This window comes from Nicotiana tabacum, chromosome 20 (assembly GCF_000715075.1).
Source record: "Nicotiana tabacum cultivar K326 chromosome 20, ASM71507v2, whole genome shotgun sequence".
NCBI lineage: Eukaryota > Viridiplantae > Streptophyta > Magnoliopsida > Solanales > Solanaceae > Nicotiana > Nicotiana tabacum.
Window position 1 is genome coordinate 98702271 of NC_134099.1, and position 18608 is coordinate 98720878.

The 18608-nt window shown below is 36.5% G+C and overlaps 1 long non-coding RNA gene across 1 annotated transcript; it reads right to left on the reverse strand.

Moving 5' to 3' along the window:
• Positions 1 to 3475: 3475 nt before the first annotated feature.
• LOC107788004 (uncharacterized) lies at positions 3476 to 4158 on the reverse strand. Its single transcript, XR_001648518.2, has 2 exons — positions 3797 to 4158; positions 3476 to 3695 (listed from the first exon to the last, which is right to left on the reverse strand). It is a non-coding gene; the product is annotated as an uncharacterized LOC107788004 (long non-coding RNA).
• Between the last annotated feature and the right edge of the window lie 14450 nt (positions 4159 to 18608).

The following is an 18608-nucleotide window of genomic DNA, read 5'->3' on the forward strand; positions in this document are numbered from 1 at the left end:
GGAGTTCCACTAATAGCATACCTGCTATTAATCCTAGTATAATGAGGAAAGGTCCAGGGCTTACAAGATCTCAGCAGCTACAACTTATAGCTCTATTTATTAATGAAGATGTGATGAAGGCACTGCAGGAGATAGGAGACTCAAAGGCACCAAGTGGGGATGGGTTCAATGCATACTTCTACAAGAAGACTTGGCACATAATTGGTAAGGACATTACAAAAGCCGTTTTGGAGTTCTTTAATGAAGGGCTAATGTACAAACCAGTAAATAGCACAACAGTCACTCTGATCCCAAAAGTGAAAACCCCTTCTTCTGTCAAACAATTTAGACCAATATCTTGTTGTACTATCATATATAAGATTATTTCCAAGATGCTCACAAGCAGATTGCAAACAGTAATGGAGTCCCTAGTTGATATGAGTCAAGCAGCATTTGTACCAGGCAGGATATTGAGTGATAATATTCTACTGGGACATGAACTTGTTAAAGGCTATGGGAGGAAGGGTGTATCACCAAGATGTATGGTAAAAATTGATATGCAAAAGGCATCTGATTCCATAGAATGGAATTTCCTTGAATAAGTGCTCACAGAAATGAATATCCCAGGAAAGTTTCTCTAATAGATCATGGCATGTATAACTACTACTATCCTATACTATAGTTGTAAATGGAAAGCCAACAAGACCATTTGATGCAAGAAGAGGAGTTAGACAAGGAGGCTCATTGTCACCATATCTCTTTGTTATAGCCATGGAGTATCTCACTAGAATATTAAAGACTCTGAAGGAAAAGCCTGATTTCAACTACCATCTGAGGTGTGAGAAGTTGCATATTGTTCAACTCAGCTTTGCAGATGACTTGTTGATGTTTTATAGGGGTGATGTGGTATCCATTAAACTACTATATGAGTGTTTTGATCAGTTTTCAAAAGCTTCAGGTCTGAGTGCAAACCAGGATAAAAGTTCCATATATTTTGGAGGGGTTACAGAGGATATCCAATAACAAATTATCCAATGCTTAGGTTTTTCCACAGGCTCCCTACCTTTCAGGTATCTAGGAGTCACACTGGGTACTAAGAGGTTATCCATAACTCAATGTCAACCTCTGCTGGATAAGATGCTAGGCAGAATCAAGCACTGGACAACCAAATTCCTATCATATGCAGGAAGATTGCAATTGATCAAAAGTGTACTATTTGTTATTCAATCTTTTTGGTCCCAAATCTTCCCTCTGCCTAAGAAGATCATTCAAGGAATTGAGACAATTTGCAAAAGGTTCTTATGGACAGGAGAAACTGAGAACAAGGCCAAAGCTCTAGTAGCTTGGAAGCAATTGTGTTGGCCAAAATCTGCAGGGGGTTTAAACATAACAGATATCTTAATATGGAATAGAGCTGCTTTGATCAAACATCTATGGAATATAAACAAGAAGAAGGACCGCTTGTGGATACAATGGATTCGCACGTACTATATCAAACAACAGGTAGCATGAAATGTGAAGGTTAAACAAGCTGCTTGGCTCACTCAGAAAATCTTAGGTGCTATTAAATACTTGAATGAGGCAAGTATAGGAATAGAAGAAGTGATGAACATGCGGGAATACTCCATCAGACTGGTATATGATAAGCTCAAAGGTGAACTACCTAAAGTGGAATGGAAGAGATTAATTTGTAACATTAGCAGCCCAAAATGGATATTCAACTTGTACTTGGCAATTCTTGGAAGACTGTACACGAGAGACAAATTACTGGGCTGAGGTATAGCAATTTGTTCAGATTGCTCGCTATGTGGAAGAGCAACAGAAAGCCATGATCATCTATTCTTGAAGTGCAACTATTCAACAGTAATATGGAGAAAGCTGCTACAATGGCTGGGAATAACAAGAGATGTGCAGGGGTGGAATGATGAAATTCAATGGGCTGTAAGACATGCAGCAGGGAAGAAACAAATATATGTAATCTATAGAATGCTGCTAGCTTGTGATGTGTATTACATTTGGCAGGAAAGAAATTGGAGAACATTTCGAGGAACACAAAGGAGCTGTGAGGAGTTAATCAGAATGATAGTTCAAGAAGTGCATTGTCGAGGAAATTTGAATTTTAAGGCAGCTAGGAAATTGCAGGAGTTCAATTTTTATCCATAGACTGTAGCTGAGGAGTCATGAAGGAATGAGGGCACTAGATTTAGGGTTGCATGTCCAAATCTAAGTGAATTTTGAGAGGGTTTTTTGTTATACTTGTAAATATTTCTCTGGTAATAATAAAAAATTAATTACCAAAAAAAAAAATCAAATGAAAGATATAATAAGAATCCAAACTAGTGGTAGTATTAAATTCGGGCTCGGTTGTTGGACTAACAATTAATCTGCCTTCGACTCGTAGCCAAAATATATATAAAGGTATGAACAAGAATAGAATCTTTGAATAGTTTAGAAACAGAGGAACAAATTTATAATGCGCATAACGATCAACTCCCCCTTTATATTGTAGAGGAGTTTTACCCTAAATACAACTCTAAGAAAGGTAAAAGAATCTTCTTATTCGTTAATCATTGATCAGCTGCTGATACGGGCCAAAATTCACATCGTGATAAAATTCGGGGGCGTTGTCTCCATGGCCTCGATGGTGAGTGCTTCTTCCAAGCCTTAGTGCTAGAGGTTTCTAGCTTCGATCTCGATTCCGAGTAGTTATGTTATTGTTTTGTTTCTTCCACTGGGAAATCGAGGTGTTTGCTAGTCCTGGTTTTACCCGTATACAATTTTCTTCCTCTTTATGTCTCTTTTTTTTTTATCTAATCTTTTTCTGGGAATTAGTTTGTGCAAGAATTGAAAATGGAGGATGAAGAGATAGGAGAAGAAGAGTAGAGAGAAAGTAGAGTAATTTCGTGGGGTTGTTTTGTGAGTGACAATCCATACACATGTGCTGACATGGTCGGAAATGCATCGTACTAAGTTTGGAGTTCACAGTTAACTAAAAGCTGACATTAGATGAGCTATTAATTTATTAATTATCCCGCCAGAAAAATTAGGGGCAGACATAGTTTGGGGAAATCCGAATTTGTTTCAGTTTGGATTTTCCGATTACGGGTTTAATTTTTAAAAGTTTTGAATTTTGAATTGGATATTGAATTTGGTACTTGAATTTTTTGATATCCTAAAAATTCAAATATTTAGTCCATTAACCATATGCAAATAGTAATAAGTCCAATACCATATCCATTAGATATTATCTCATATATTCAATACTGATTATTAAATTACTATAATACTTTTTAATTGAACATAATTTTACTATTTCTTATTTTTATTAGTCTTATTAATATTTTTGTTGCATTTCTTGGATGATGATTTTATTACTTATACTTTATTTGGATGATTGCGGCGAGAATATAGAACTTTTTAGGCAATTTAATATGAATACTTGGTTTAGATGTTATTTTTGTAAGAAGAAGAAACACTTCAACTAATAGGCTCAAAATCGAAAATATGAAGAAACTTCTCAACTTATAGGCTCAAAATCGAAAATTCAAAATATCCAAACCGATTAATTCGAAAGCGAACTTAAAAACTCCGATCCAATCACCGGTAATGTTTCCACCTGCCGACCGCTTCACCACCACCTATTCTTCAAATTCCAGAAAACACTTCACCACCTAAGGTACTTCATCTCTGCCAATGCTTCCACCTACACCAACTTCCTAAATTATAGGAAAACTACTCCATGAAATTTTCTCGTCATTAAGTAACATGAAGCAAATTTGGAGACCAAGCTATTGGAGTATGAATTGTTTGTCTTTACCTGTAACTTGAGCTGGTAAACTAAGATCGAATTGAGATGCCGTTGGAGTGGTAAAGGTGCATAAATTGTCGTTCTTCACTGCTTCACTTGGAATAGTTTCGTAAAATCCCCAATGGTAAAAGTACAAAAATTTGTCGTCCTTATTGTCATGTTCTGCTTCCATTCGACCGATTTCGAGCCACCGATTGATATCCACGTTTGTTAGATTTTACGTTTTTTTTTTCGGTGGCAGTTTTCTTTATTCTTGTTTTTTTTTGCTTTGAAAAAGGTTATGATATGGACTTTGAAAGACGAGGAAGATGGACAAAAATTTTGGACAATAATTAAGGAGAGTAGGTAGGGGTGATGGTGGAAGAGAAGGGGCTGGGGCTGGGAGGTGATGTGGTGTAAATACTTGGATCGGGTAATAGGTTAGATAATGAGTGAATTTTTAATTAGAATAAATTAGGGGTGTATCTTTTTGTTACAGAACTGCCACGTGGCATTCTGTCTCAATTAGGGGCAAATAAGTGCCAATACTATAACGGTAGAGATTTACTTGAACGAATAGTATAACGGAGCGTTTATTTAAACTATTTTTTATAGTACATGAGTATATTTGATCCTTCTCCGTAAATATAATACTTGTATTGGGAAAAATTGTATTTAAATATAAAGGTACGTGAAACACGTAGACTGGTCAAATGGTCAAAGAATTACAACTAGCCAAGAGGCACGAGTTGCAACAGATACGCGCAAATGGCAGAGGAAGAGGCACGAGCAGTTATACAAATAACTCAGCGCCCATACCTATCTAAGTCATTTATGTCCGAGAATCAAAAGGAATGAATCTAACAATAGAAAAGAGTGCAGATACGACATTTAATAGGCATTAAATGTGGAATACGTTAGAGAATTTGTATTGAATGTAATGATTATGTAACGTAGCATTCAATGTCTTTAATTACTCATAATAGCCTCATTATGATTTGGGCAAAACGTATATCTCCAATATATCTATAAAAGGGAGATATGTGTTCAATTGTAAGGATACGAAATACTATTGGTATAAACTTTGGTTTACTTGTTTTTCTCTTGATTACTCTCTTGCTACCTAAATTGATTCCTTTTATACATTCTTTTGATTATCAGTAACCCGTATTCTTCTAAATTCTAGCTTTGACTAAAAATCTATTTTTTGGTTAAACAAATTGGTTCCGTTACCGGAAAACTGATAATCTATTTTCTTTTCACTTAACTTTGTTGTTGCATCAATTATGTCGAACAACAATGACAACACTCAAGGAAACCAAGAGAACCAACAAAATCAGGGAGATCCACAGAATATTAACATTCAAGTTCCTACTCCATGAGACTCTCCACGGTAATCTCGTGAGGGTATTTCTGATGGGTTTCAAATAAACGAGTATGCTCAATTTGAAAATCCTGAAGTTGTTGATGAAGCTTTGCAGAAATTAATTGCTGCTCAGGTCAACAAAGCTATTGAGGCACTTGTTAACCAGTTACCTGTTGCAACACTCACACCTACTCCAAATAATAACACTCTGGAAAACCCTCGTTCCGGGCTTGTTAACTCAGGGAGCGGGGGAACTCCCAGTGAATCACAGGAGAAAGAACCAGGTACTGTAATTAATTCTGATTTATAAAATTTAGTACTAACCTTGCAGAAACAGCTCAAGGAGCAAAGTGAGCGCATAGAGCAGATACCCGGGGTGCCGCCCATAATCAAAGGGGTAGATATGGATAGATATTCGCAACAACCCTGGAAGCCAAGTGCTGCTCCACTCCCAATTCCAAAAAAGTTCAAAATGCTTGATATTCCAAAATATGAGGGAACAACATACCCACGAGATCACGTGACTGCATTGACAATGGGCGTAAAAGGCAACCATTTGACTAAGCAGGAGATTGAATTAGTATTAGTCAAAAAATTTGGTGAAACGCTCACCAAAGGAGCGCTAACATGATATTCTCTTTTACCCGAAAATTCTATAAATTCTTTTGCTGAGCTTGCAGATTCTTTCATCAAAGCACACTCGGGAGCTCAAAAAGTAGAGAAAAGAATGGAGGATATTTTCAAAATCAAGCAAGGGGACTCAGAACTGCTTAGAGAATTCGTAGACAGATTTCAACGTGAAAGAATGACATTGCCACGTGTACCTGACAACTGGCCAGCTATAGCTTTCACAAGTAATTTAAATGAAAAAAGCTCGGAAGTTGCAGATACAAGCACGAGAAATGAAGGTAAATAGCAATCACAGAAGGCAGTTGAGGACACCACAACACAAACCTCAATTAAACAAGGGCAAACAAATGTAGATTCAAGGCTTGATACCATTCAAGAACCAGAAGAGAATGAAAATATCAAAACAACAATAGAGGAATTAGAGCCTGTTGTGTTATTTGCTCAATGGCCTGATAAAAAAGTCTATGTTGGAGCCAATCTTAGCCAAGGTATGAGAGGTAAGTTAATTGAATTTTTAAAAACTAACGTGGACTGCTTTGCTTGGTCTCACTCTGACATGATCGGAATACCACCAGAGGTGATGACTCATAAACTAAATGAAGATCCATCATACTCTCTTGTCAAGCAAAAAAAAGAAAGCAAGGAACTTTCAAGAATCAGGTGATTCAAGAAGGAGTCCAAAAATTACTAAAAATTGGTTCCATTAGTGAGGTAAAGTATCCTAACTGGTTAGCTAACACCGTTGTAGTTCCAAAGAAGAACGGTAAGTGGCGGGTTTGTGTAGATTATACAGATATTAATAAAGCCCGCCCTAAAGATTCTTTTCCACTACCACACATAGATCAATTGATTGATGCAACTGCAGGTCACGAACTATTAAGTTTTTTAGATGCATATTCAGGTTATAATTAGATTAAAATAGATCTCGAGAGATGAAGAAAAAACTTCATTCATAACAGATAGGGGGACTTACTGTTATAAAGTAATGCCCTTTGGTCTAAAGAATGCAGGTGCAACGTATCAGAGGTTAGTTACCAAAATGTTTCAAGATCATTTAGGAAAGACCATGGAGGTATATATAGATGATATGCTTGTTAAAACTCAGTATTCAAAAGATCACATATCACACTTATCTGACACATTTTCAATTTTGCACAAATTTAATATGAAGTTAAATCCCGAAAAATGTGCATTTGGCATTGCATCAGGTAAGTTTTTGGGTTTTCTTGTTTCTAACCGTGGTATTGAAGTGAATTCTGCACAGATTAAGGCCATTGAAGAAATCCCTAATATACTTTCAAACAAGAAAGAAGTTCAAAGATTAACAGGGAGAATTGCAGCCTTGGGAAGATTCATTTCTAAATCATCAGAGAAGTGTTTTAAATTCTTCTCAGCCCTTAAGAAGCAGGATCATTTTGAATGGAATGAGGAATGTCAACAGGCACTCAGGAATTTGAAAACGTACTTATCAAATCCACCTTTGCTGGCAAAACCAAAGGCTAGGGAAAGACTACTCATTTACCTTGTTGTTTCAGAAGTTGCGGTAAGCACCATTTTGGTCCGAGAAGAATAAGGTAAACAATCCCCTATCTATTATGTTAGTAAATCTTTGTTAGATGCGGAGACGCGGTATCCTCAGTTAGAAAAACTTGCACTTGCATTAATCATGACATCTAGAAAGTTAAGACCTTACTTTCAGTGTCATTCTATTGCTGTAGTAACTGTCTACCCTTTACATAATATATTACATAAGCATGAGTTATCAGGTAGGTTAGCTAAGTGGGCAATAGAGTTAAGTGAATACGAAATCACATACCAACCTAGAACTGGTATAAAATCAAAAGTGTTAGCTGATTTCGTGGCTGATTTTAGCCAGGGGATGCAATTAGAAGCGGAACAAGAATTACAGGTATTCAATGGAGCTAACCCGGGAACTTGGACTTTATTCACTGATGGCTCATCTAATGTAAACGGTGCAGGTTTAGGGATTGTCTTGGTACCACCTACGGGTGAAACCATTCGACAAGCTATTAAATGTCACTCCATAACTAACAATGAAGCGGGGTATGAGGCTGTGATTGCAGGTCTAGAATTGGCACGAGAGCTTGACATAAATCAGATTATAATCAAGAGTGATTCGCAACTCGTGGTTAATCAAATGTTGGGGACTTATACAGCTAGGGAAGCAAGGATGCAACAATACTTAGAAAAGGTACGGGAATTGATAAAGCAATTTCAAACCTGGAAAGTTATACAAATACCACGGGATGAAAATGTTGAAGCGGACGCCCTAGCTAATCTCGCATCTGCAGCTGATGTGGCAAGCGATGCAAACGCCTCAGTTATACATTTATTTCATTCAATTCTCGATCCTGATAAGAATGAGGTAAATTTTAAAAAATTAACTTGGGATTGGAGGAACGAGATTTTTGCTTTTTTGCAGTATGATACCGTCCCTGATGATAAGAAAAAAGCTCATACATTTTGAAAGAAGGCTGCTCGGTACTGCTTAAAGCAAGGCAATTTATATCGTAAAATGTTCGGTGGTCCCTTATCAAGATGCCTCGGACCTTCGCAAACGGAGTATGTAATGAAATAAATACACGAGAGACATTGCGGGAATCACGCAGGAGGAAGATCATTGGTAAGAACCTTAATTAGGGCAGGTTATTACTGGCCTAAAATGGAAGAAGAAGTAGAAAGTTTCGTGGTCAAATGTGATAAATGTCAAAGGTACGGTAAAAATATGCATAGACCTGCGGAGTTATTACATCCGGTCATTGCGCCATGGCCATTTATGAAATGGGGAATGGATATCGTGGGTCCATTATCACAAGCAAAAGGACAGGTAAAGTTTATGCTCATACTCACTGATTATTTTACTAAATGGGTGGAGGCAGGAGCATTTAAACAGGTGCTAGAAAAGGAAGTCAAAGATTTTGTTTGGCGGAATATCATATGCCGATTCTGTGTACCAAAGGAGATCGTGTGTGATAATGTCCCTCAATTTATTGGAGCTCAAATCACGGAATTCTTTCAAAGTTGGGAAATTAAAAGGATTACGTCAACAACTTATCATCCGGTGGGTAATGAGCAAGCAGAATCAACGAACAAGCTTATTATAAATAATTTAAAGAAACGATTAAAGGAATCAAAAGGTAACTGGCCTGAAGTGTTACCTGGAGTTTTATAGGCATATCGCACAACTACAAAAACAAGTATAGGAGAAACACTGTTTCATTGGTTTATGGAGCTGAGGCTTTAATTCTAGTCGAGATAGGGGAACCAAGTACACGGTTCACACAGACGACACAAGAATCTAATGATGAGGAGATGCGGGTCAATCAGATTTACTCGAGGGGAGGAGAGAAGCTGCATTAATAAGAATCGTAGCGCAAAAGCAAGTCATAGAACGATATTACAACCCAAAAGCACGCCTCAGATTCTTCAAAGTGGGGGACTTCGTGCTTAAAAAGGTTTTTCAATCTACAAGGGCAGCTAACGCGGGTAAATTAAGTCCAACATGGAAAGGACCCTATAGAGTTCGTGATATTGCGGGAAAGAGAGCATATGAACTGGAGACAATGGATGACAAGACACTACCTTCACACTGGAACGTTGTTCATTTGAAGAGATACTATTTCTAAGGAATACCCACGGTCAGGTATCACTATTTTAAATTTAATTTTTGAATTGTTAAAATTTTACTAACGATTTTAGATGATAGGCAAAAAGCTAACACGTACTAAATGATGAGTCACGACCTGTAAGGCACACAGAATAACCTAAAATTTCTGGCCTAGGGTTACAATTATTCTGATAGAAACACGGGTTAAGCAGTCTTCATCTATAATCGAACCTCCGAGTCCTGTATGTTTTTCCTTTTCAGGAAAAGGACCAAATGAGAGAAACTATCAAGTGCTCGAGGCTTCATACTTCAACACTCAAATACTTGGGGGACTACATAATATACACAGACATATGTATAAAGATAGCAAAGAAGATTGAGGAAAAATCAAGCCTAAAAGAGTCAAGTGCAGAGAAAAAGTCACAAAGTCACGAGATGGAGCCACGAGCTAAGGCCAAAGAAAAACCACACTATAGTTAGGGTAAAGGCTATGTACTAAAACAGGTTATAAGGAAAAACCCCGTGTCTATTATTCTTCTTTTATAAAAATCTGTTACAAGAAAAATAGTTACGAGAAAGTTATAGATGTAATTCAAATACATGTAAAGTATTATTCAAAACTTGTCAGAGAAACATATGTGTTCCTATTTCTTTTATCGTATGATAACACCATTATGAAGTTGAGATGTCTTCTTCATTAAGTGTCGAAATATAAAAGGGCCCTCTTTTATAAAACTCATATTTAAATTAGTTAGTCATGAGATTAACAGAAGCATTTTCGAAGAACAAAAATGCAAATTATTCTATAAGTCCTTAAAAATAAAGGCAAGAATAAAGTAGACAGAAGTTTAAGATAATAACATAAAAAACTTCTTAATACTTAAAAACTGAAGACTAAGTACGAACTTAGTCATAAAACTATGAAATTGTTTATACAAATTGCCCCATAAAAGACTTGGGGACTTGCGTTTCTAAAACCAACCCTCAAATGAAGCTAAGGGTTTGATTACAATTTTCCAAAATAAAAACAAAAATAAAATCATTCAAATGATTAAAACTGGTCACTGAGAAGTTTGTGGAACTGAAGTAGGAGCATCACTAGCAGCGGGGTCAATTTGGGCAGATGCATCAACAGATACGGTTTCAACTTGGCTTGCAGTAACAGGCTCGATTGGGCTTGAAAGAGTTGGGATACCCGTATCAGCTTCAACATTCACGAGAGCTTCAACCACGAGAGAAGGGAAGTCCTGAGTTTGCTGAGCTTTTTCAATGGTCTCATTGATCTTAGCTAACTCCGACTCCAGGTTGAAGTTTTCTTGGCCAGCTTTAATTAAGGTATCACGACGTGAATTCAAAAACGCCTAACTTACCTCAACAATAGATTTTTCTTCAAGGATCTCATAATCCTTTTCCCAATCAGCAATCTCATTCTTTAGCTATTCATTTTCAGCCAAGGCAGAGTTATAAGAAGTTTGAAGAGAGGCATGAGAGCTCTCTAAAGCACGCACCTTATCAGCAGAAACTCGAAAGTCTTCTTGTGCTTGAGTTAAGCTTTGCACGAGCTCCCCAGCGTAAACTTCTTTTTGACTCAAAAGAGCCTTCAACTCTCTGTTCTCTTCACTGGCCTTAGATAGTTGCTCTGAGAAGGAGGATTCGAGACGTTCTTTGTCTTTTTCTGCTTGGCTTGAGGAAGCTTTTACAACTGCTAACTCTGAAGTTAAATCCCGCACCTGCTGCTCTAATGTACTCTTGCTTTCTTATAAATCTTCCATATCAATTTGTGCACTCTCAAATTGTTCCTTCCAATTGATTTCCTCCAACTGAGAATCACGTGCTACCTTCTCCAAGAGGGGGATTCTGTTCATCATTTCTGTGCCGATAAGATTGGCCTAAAAAAGGAAGGGAAATAAGAATCCCAAAGATAAAAAATTTATAAATTTTTTTTATAAAGTAAAAAAGGGAGAGAAGGAAAATACCTTCAGTGTGGCATGCACGATATCATTCATTAGAGTCAGGGAACTATGGCTCTCCAGCTTTGCTTTTTCAATTGGGCCAATTAAAGGTTCCAGCCATACATCTGCCTGACCTGACTTCCTCAAAAGGCTGCTATCAGCAGGAACTTTAATGGTTACCCTCCTAATAGCGACACTTCTATTTGAAGAGCCCACTTCCGTATGATGAACGATAAGAGGAGGAATTGTCAAAGGAGGAGCGGTAGAAGAAGTGAAAACAATAGAAGAAGGAACAGAAATAGCTAGGGCTGGTAAGAAAGGAATCACAGGCACGAGAGTTGAAAAAGAAGATAAGGGTATTTCATCTAAAACAGGCCCTAAACTTCCACTACCAAAACCACTGATGAAAAGTTGATCAATAGACTCACGGGTATCATGAGGAGTGACGTCATCGTCAGGAATTATTACAGGGGTTTCAACAAGTTCGATAAGAGAAACAGAAAGATGAGGGAAAACTTCAGCTTCGTCATCAGAGACGATGCGTCTCCTAGCTCGTGGTCTCGTCACCAGGGAGCCCCCATCTTCCTCCTCTTCAGAGTCTTTCTCTTCAACAACTTTCCTTTTCACAGAAGAAGAACCCAAGACTATTTCTCGGGCTCTTTCTAAAGAGATACGGGTTCCCAAAGAGACACGAGAGGCTGCAACTGCTTCAGCAATAACTCCCCGAAAAGCAAATCCTGATAAAAAGAAGGATGTAAGTTAGAGCAATAAAGAAAAATATATATATATGCGTGAAAGATGAAATAAAAACTCTTACCATGAGTCTTTACTTTCCAACCGTAACAGTTAGAAAGTGTTTTCCAAGACCTACCATCTATTGGTGCGGTATTCAGCAATTTATCTACCCAGCCACAGAAATTGGGAATATCCTCCACCACTCCCATGGTTGCTAAAAAAAGGGGGGAGAGCAAAATTAGAGAAGTTGGTAAACTTGAAGAAAAAAGGCACGATAAGGATAAAAAACTTACATGCAAAATTTCACTTCTCAGGGAAGGGAACGTTATCCTCACCCACTAAGACAATAGTGGGGGCAGCAACAAACTGGGCATACCAGCCACGGTCCTTGTCATCTTCAGGGCTCACCAAAACCCTCTTACTCCTGGCCACTAGGGTAAAAACGCCATTATGGAAAAGTCTAGGGGAGTAAAGATGAATCAGGTGAGGGAAAGTAAAGGAAACGTCAATCATATTGGTTAAATGCCTCAAACAGGCAACAACCCTCCATATGATTGGGCCAATTTGACCCAAACAGACATTAAAAAAATGGCAAAATTCAAGAATGACTGGGTCAATAGCTGGTTTGAACCCTAAAGTGAAAGGGTATGTATAAACAAAAGAGAACCCAGTCAAGTAAGAAGTAATTCTCTGATTTGGATTAGGGATAATAATGGGAAAATCACTACTCCAATGGTAGTCTTTGCGAACTACAGGAGTCAAAACTTCTGTAATTTGAGTGGGGTAAGCATCAGCACGATCTAAAACGGAAACCTGGTTTCTAAGAGATTCCCTATCATGGTAAAAAGATAGTTCTGTAGGGACTATCTCCTCTACTAAAGGCTCACGTAATGGTTCAGAAGGTTCTTTATCCCTAGAAGAAGATTTGTGAGAAAGGGAACCTCTGGTTCTAGAAGAAGGACCAGAACTAGGAGAAGGTATAGACGAACCACCACCACGAGTAGACCCTAAGCTACGAAACCTACCTCCCCTTCTATGTCTAATTGGGGCATTAAGGAAGGTATCAACAATGAGAACTCTCCTAGGGTTAGGATTTGGTGAAGACATGGCGAAGAAGAATAATGTGAGGAAGAAGTGAACTGAGATTTAAGGAATTAAGGGTTCAAAAAGCTTTATATGGTAAAAGACAAGGAAAGAAGTTATATTTATATTAATAAGCCACCGCCAAAGGTAAAAGTGCAGTGATGGAAGGACCATAATAATGACAACTGGCACTTCGTGAATAGTGGAGCCGTAAAAAGCCTTGAAAAGGGTTGCAAAACTACAGAACCAATGAAAAAATGACACGTGTACGGAGCATTAAATGGAAGCGACAATTGAAGCATCAATTTTGTCATAGAATTAATGGTGACAAAAATTCTCTTTTAATGAAATCCACTTCCCAAATATTCAACTGATGAATAAATGGAAAGTGGGGGGATTATCTGTATTGGGAAAAATTGTATTTAAATATAAAGGTGACGTGTCGAAACACGTAGATTGGTCAAATGGTCAAAGAATTACAACTAGCCAAGAGGCATGAGTTGCAACAGATACGAGCAAATGGCAGAGGAAGAGGCACGGGCAGTTATACAAATAACTCAACTCTCGTACCTATCTAAGTCATTTATGTCCGAGAATCAAAAGGAATGAATCTAACAATAGAAAAGAGTGCAGATACGACATTTAATAGGCATTAAATGTGGAATACGTTAGAGAATTTGTATTGAATGTAATGATTATGTAACGTAGCATTCAATGTCTTTAATTACTCATAATAGCCTCATTATGATTTGGGCAAAACGTATATCTCCAAGATATCTATAAAAGGGAGATATCTGTTCAATTGTAAGGACACGAAATACTATTGGTATAAACTTTGGTTTACTTGTTTTTCTCTTGATTACTCTCTTGCTACCTAAATTGATTCCTTTTATACATTCTTTTAATTATCAGTAACCCGTGTTCTTCTAAATTCTAGCTTTGACTAAAAATCTATTTTTTAGTTAAACAATACTCCCGTCTTTTCTTTCTCTTTTCATTTTTTATCCGGTAATTAATTTGGATTCAGGCTCCACATCACAAAACTCATTAAAGAGGAAAGTGTGTTTCCTTTCAATTATTTTTTATTTTTTACTCTCGAATTCAAAACCTCTACAACTAAAAATAAGGTGATGTATCATCTCACCAAAATCTTTGTGGATATACTCACTTTTTTTCTCTTTCATGTTTTAAAACTTTACAACAATAAGATAGGCAAAATATTAACTGCACCTATGTGGCAATTGCTTTCTTTTAAACGTCGATAAAGAGTAACATAAATGTTAAAATTATCAGTTTTTAAGATAAAGGGAGTAGATTCTAACAAAATAAGTACTTATTTTGTATGAAATAAGATATAATTATGCGTGCAATTAATTAACACCATATATAATATAACTTATTATGAAAAAGGGAAGAATAAAGCATGCGTTCGCCAAATTTCTATATTTAAGCATAACTTTCTCTGTCCAACGAGAGTAAAGCTTGTATTCCCTCCCTCTATTCTGCCTCTTGTTCCTCCTCAAACTTAGAAAAATGTCCAGAATTTAGTATTCTTTTGTGTAACCCCATAATGTCATTAGAATTTTGAATACTTGCTTCTTTATGCGATCTTCTTTTTGTTTAATTGCATTATATATATAGTAAAAAAAAAAAGTTTATCCTGAAAGTATCTCTTTGTTTTCTACAACAAATAAAAAGTATTTTAATTATTGTAGTGAGACAAAATAAACTAAATGTTGCCCAACATTCCTCGAGATGATCCATTTTATTGCATGGAAAAACGATTAAAGTCGGCCAGTGGGTAACTGATGTGCAGAATAAATCAGCAAACGGCTCACAACATACAATAGCAAAAGTAGAAAAATATTTGATAAATTTGAGAAGACAAATATTTGCATGAAGGGGTCAAAAACACATCCTCTACAGAAACTCTTCTGAGTTTTTAATTTTATAATTTCAAGCCGGTTATTCAAAGACAGTATAGTGTAATTGGGGCTTTGTATTTATAGAATTAAGTATTATGAATGAGGAAAGACCATTGTCTTTCTTATTGTCACGACGTACTTAGAATTTGCGACTTTTAATGTGAGTATATTTAACTTTTTCTACAGGGCACAATATTTTCAAGAGATCAGATCAAATTAATATTTTAAAATGTAATAATGTACTAAGTATTATTTTTCTTAATTTACTTTAAGAATCAGTCAAATGACGCTCTACTAAGGATATTGTTAAATTAATGATAGTAGATTGCTTATTGGGAGTCTAACCTCATCTGATCGATGATGTTGCTAAAATACTAAGTGGGCGTTGGTCAGGATGCATTAGAGAAAATCATGTATGCATTAATTTTTAGTATTACTTATTCTTTATTTGGTATACTTTTTTAACTTATGTATTACTAATGTAAGTATTAATTATACAATCTATTTGGTATTATCCTATGTATAATTAATACATAGCAAACTATGGTATTAGTAATACCAAGACATTAATGCATGATTAAAGATAAAATTGTCCTTAAAGTCTTTTGAAGCTAAAGAATATGAAGGATATTTTTGTAAATAATTAATTTTCTTAAAAATTATGCAATGCATTTAATTTTTAATACAACACACCAAACATTGAATAAGAAATAATCTCTACAGCATAACTTATGCTTGCATTACTAGCTCATGAATTATTAATCCATATATTAATAATATACCTTATTCATCATTATTCTTATACACCCTGCCAAACAACCCCTTAAATTCATAATCAAATATTAAACCATGTACTTTTTTGGTTTTGTTTGTCTGAATTTAGTTGGAAAACACATCAACTCATAAAAGTACGGTTTGCAGCTTTTTCAAGCTGAATCAAATAACTCCGCGCGCGCGCATATATATATGGGTGTATATTAATTTTAAAAATGTCTAATTAAACTTTTAGTATGTAACAGTTTGGTGCAGTTTCATTTCAAGCCTAATAAAACCATGATAAATGAGGTGAAACTACACATTAATTAACCACGGTTAGATCATAAAAAATGCGGAAGACATGTTTCATAAGTTATGCGTCTTTTATTTTGATGATTTGACAAACTTCATGAGAGAACTAGATAAGGAACCTGATACAATTAGTTCTCTTGCGTTCAGAGTAACTAGTCAGATGTCTGGTTCAATTCTCAATGAAACAGATAAGGGAACTAATGATAGGCTATAATTACGTATTTTAGTCGCTTATTACACTCAAATTTACTGTACTTTAATTGAGTTTGAGCTTTAATCGCTAGCGTCTTGCACTAATTGTGTGTTTTATGCCTTGCAGGAGTGATTCTGAGCTATGTAGATGTTATGGAATGAATTCAAGTGATTTGGAGCTTTGAAGTCTGAGTAAAAGCCCAAATAATTAAGCCGGGATCGTATTCGGGGATCAACGGATGATAGAGCAACAAAACGAAGAATCGAGTAGGCATATTGCGCACTGTCTAGTAAAATGCACATAACCTTTTTTTTTAGAAATCAATTTGGGCTTCACAATATATAGTTGGAAAGCTAACTCAAAGGGCTACAACTTTTATGTTTTACGTTTTTCCAAATTCCAAACGGAACAGGGCGAAAAACGCGGTCGAAACCGCGACCACGGACCTGACGCGGACAGAAACAATAGCCTTGCAATGTACCGCGTCCGTACAACGGTTGACAGCGGCCGCGACAGTCCAGACATGAAATATTATCCTTTTTCGCGTAGGAGAAGGTATAATTGTTTGGGCCCGACCCTACTTGGTATATATACATGGAAAAATGGTATTTTTAGAGGAGAGACATACTTTTGACATAATTTAGACCTAAGGAGGAGAGGAGACCAATTTTTGACACCGATTCGACCTAAGGAGGCAGGGGCGGATCTACATGCTAATTTTGGGTGCTCAAGCACCCATTATCTTTGACAAGATTTAGTAAATTTGTATAGGTAATTATAAAAATATTTAGGTAAATATTGATTGAGCACCCATAACTAAACTCTTTTTTCCTCTTCTTTCAAATTTTTTATCAGTGAGCACCCACGACTTTAAAATCCTGGATCCGCCACTGTAAGGAGGCACAAACATAATAGGAGCAAGACTGAGAATTCTTCTACTAGTTTTTCCTTCCTCTTCCTATTTTTTCATTGTTGGTTATGACTTTTAGTATTGTAGTTTTACATACTATTATGAATAGCTAATTTGTTATCTAGGGTTTTGATAGAACCTTTTGTAGGATAAATTCTTGTTATGTTTTTATATAATTAAGCCATTGGATTTCTCTACTTGTTCAAGTACGTGTTTGTTGTTGTTGATTGAATGGCCATCAATTGACTGTGCCTATTTAGTGTGTAGTGCTCGAGAGAGAGTACATATTTAGGTAGTTGTTGAACAACATTACTCCTAACGTGTCACGACCCAGATTTTCCACCCTCGGGAGTCGTGATGGTGCCTACTAGTGAAAGCTAGGCAAGCCAACCAACTAAACTAACTACCTTATTTCCATTTTTAATCCGATAACGGTTAAGAGCCAACAATTAGATAACAACAGAATTGAATAAGCAGAAGACTGCATTGTAAAGATTTAATAATACTGCTAATACCAATCCATAACAAATCTACCCAAGACTGGTGTCACAACTTCACAGACTGTCTAGGAGTACTACAAATAAAGGTCTGAAAGAAATAAATACAACACTGTCTCTGGAAATACATGAAAGAAACATTAATAGTAGATAGAAGGAGACGCCAAGGCCTGCGGACGCCTGCAGGACTACCTCGGATCGCCTGATGAACAAGAAACAACAATCTCACTGCGGTCCGAAGTCTACCACACTGGGATCTGCACAAAAGAGTGCAGAGTGTAGTATCAGCACAACCGACCCCATGTGCTGGTAAGTGCCTAGCCTAACCTCGGCAAAGTAGTGACGAGGCTAGGACCAGACTACCAAATAATCCTGTGCAATATAATATACAAAAAAATAATAGGAAGCAAATAACAATGATGGAAACAATAATCAACCAGTGAAATAAATAGCAGGCAACAAGAACACCATAAATGTTTCTCAACAAATAATAATTACAAGTGCAATCAATTAATCAAGTCCTTCAAATATAAATCTTTCGCCTATAATTCCTTCAAGTAATCATCTCTAAGATAATATGCTTTTCAATAAATATATTTCGAATATATTTCCTTCAAATAAATATCTTTCAGATAAGCATCTTTCGAATATAATTCTTTCGAGTAAAGGTCACCTTGTGACACCTCATTTCATAATCATAAATAATATAGGTCTCGGCCCACTTTCATATTTTCTTAGCACCTCGTGCCCATATTTATGTCACAATCGCACGGGCAACTTACGTGCCATTAAATAAAACCATAATATTTTCCCCGGCACCTTGTGCCCACATATTTCTGTCTCACATTGCACAAC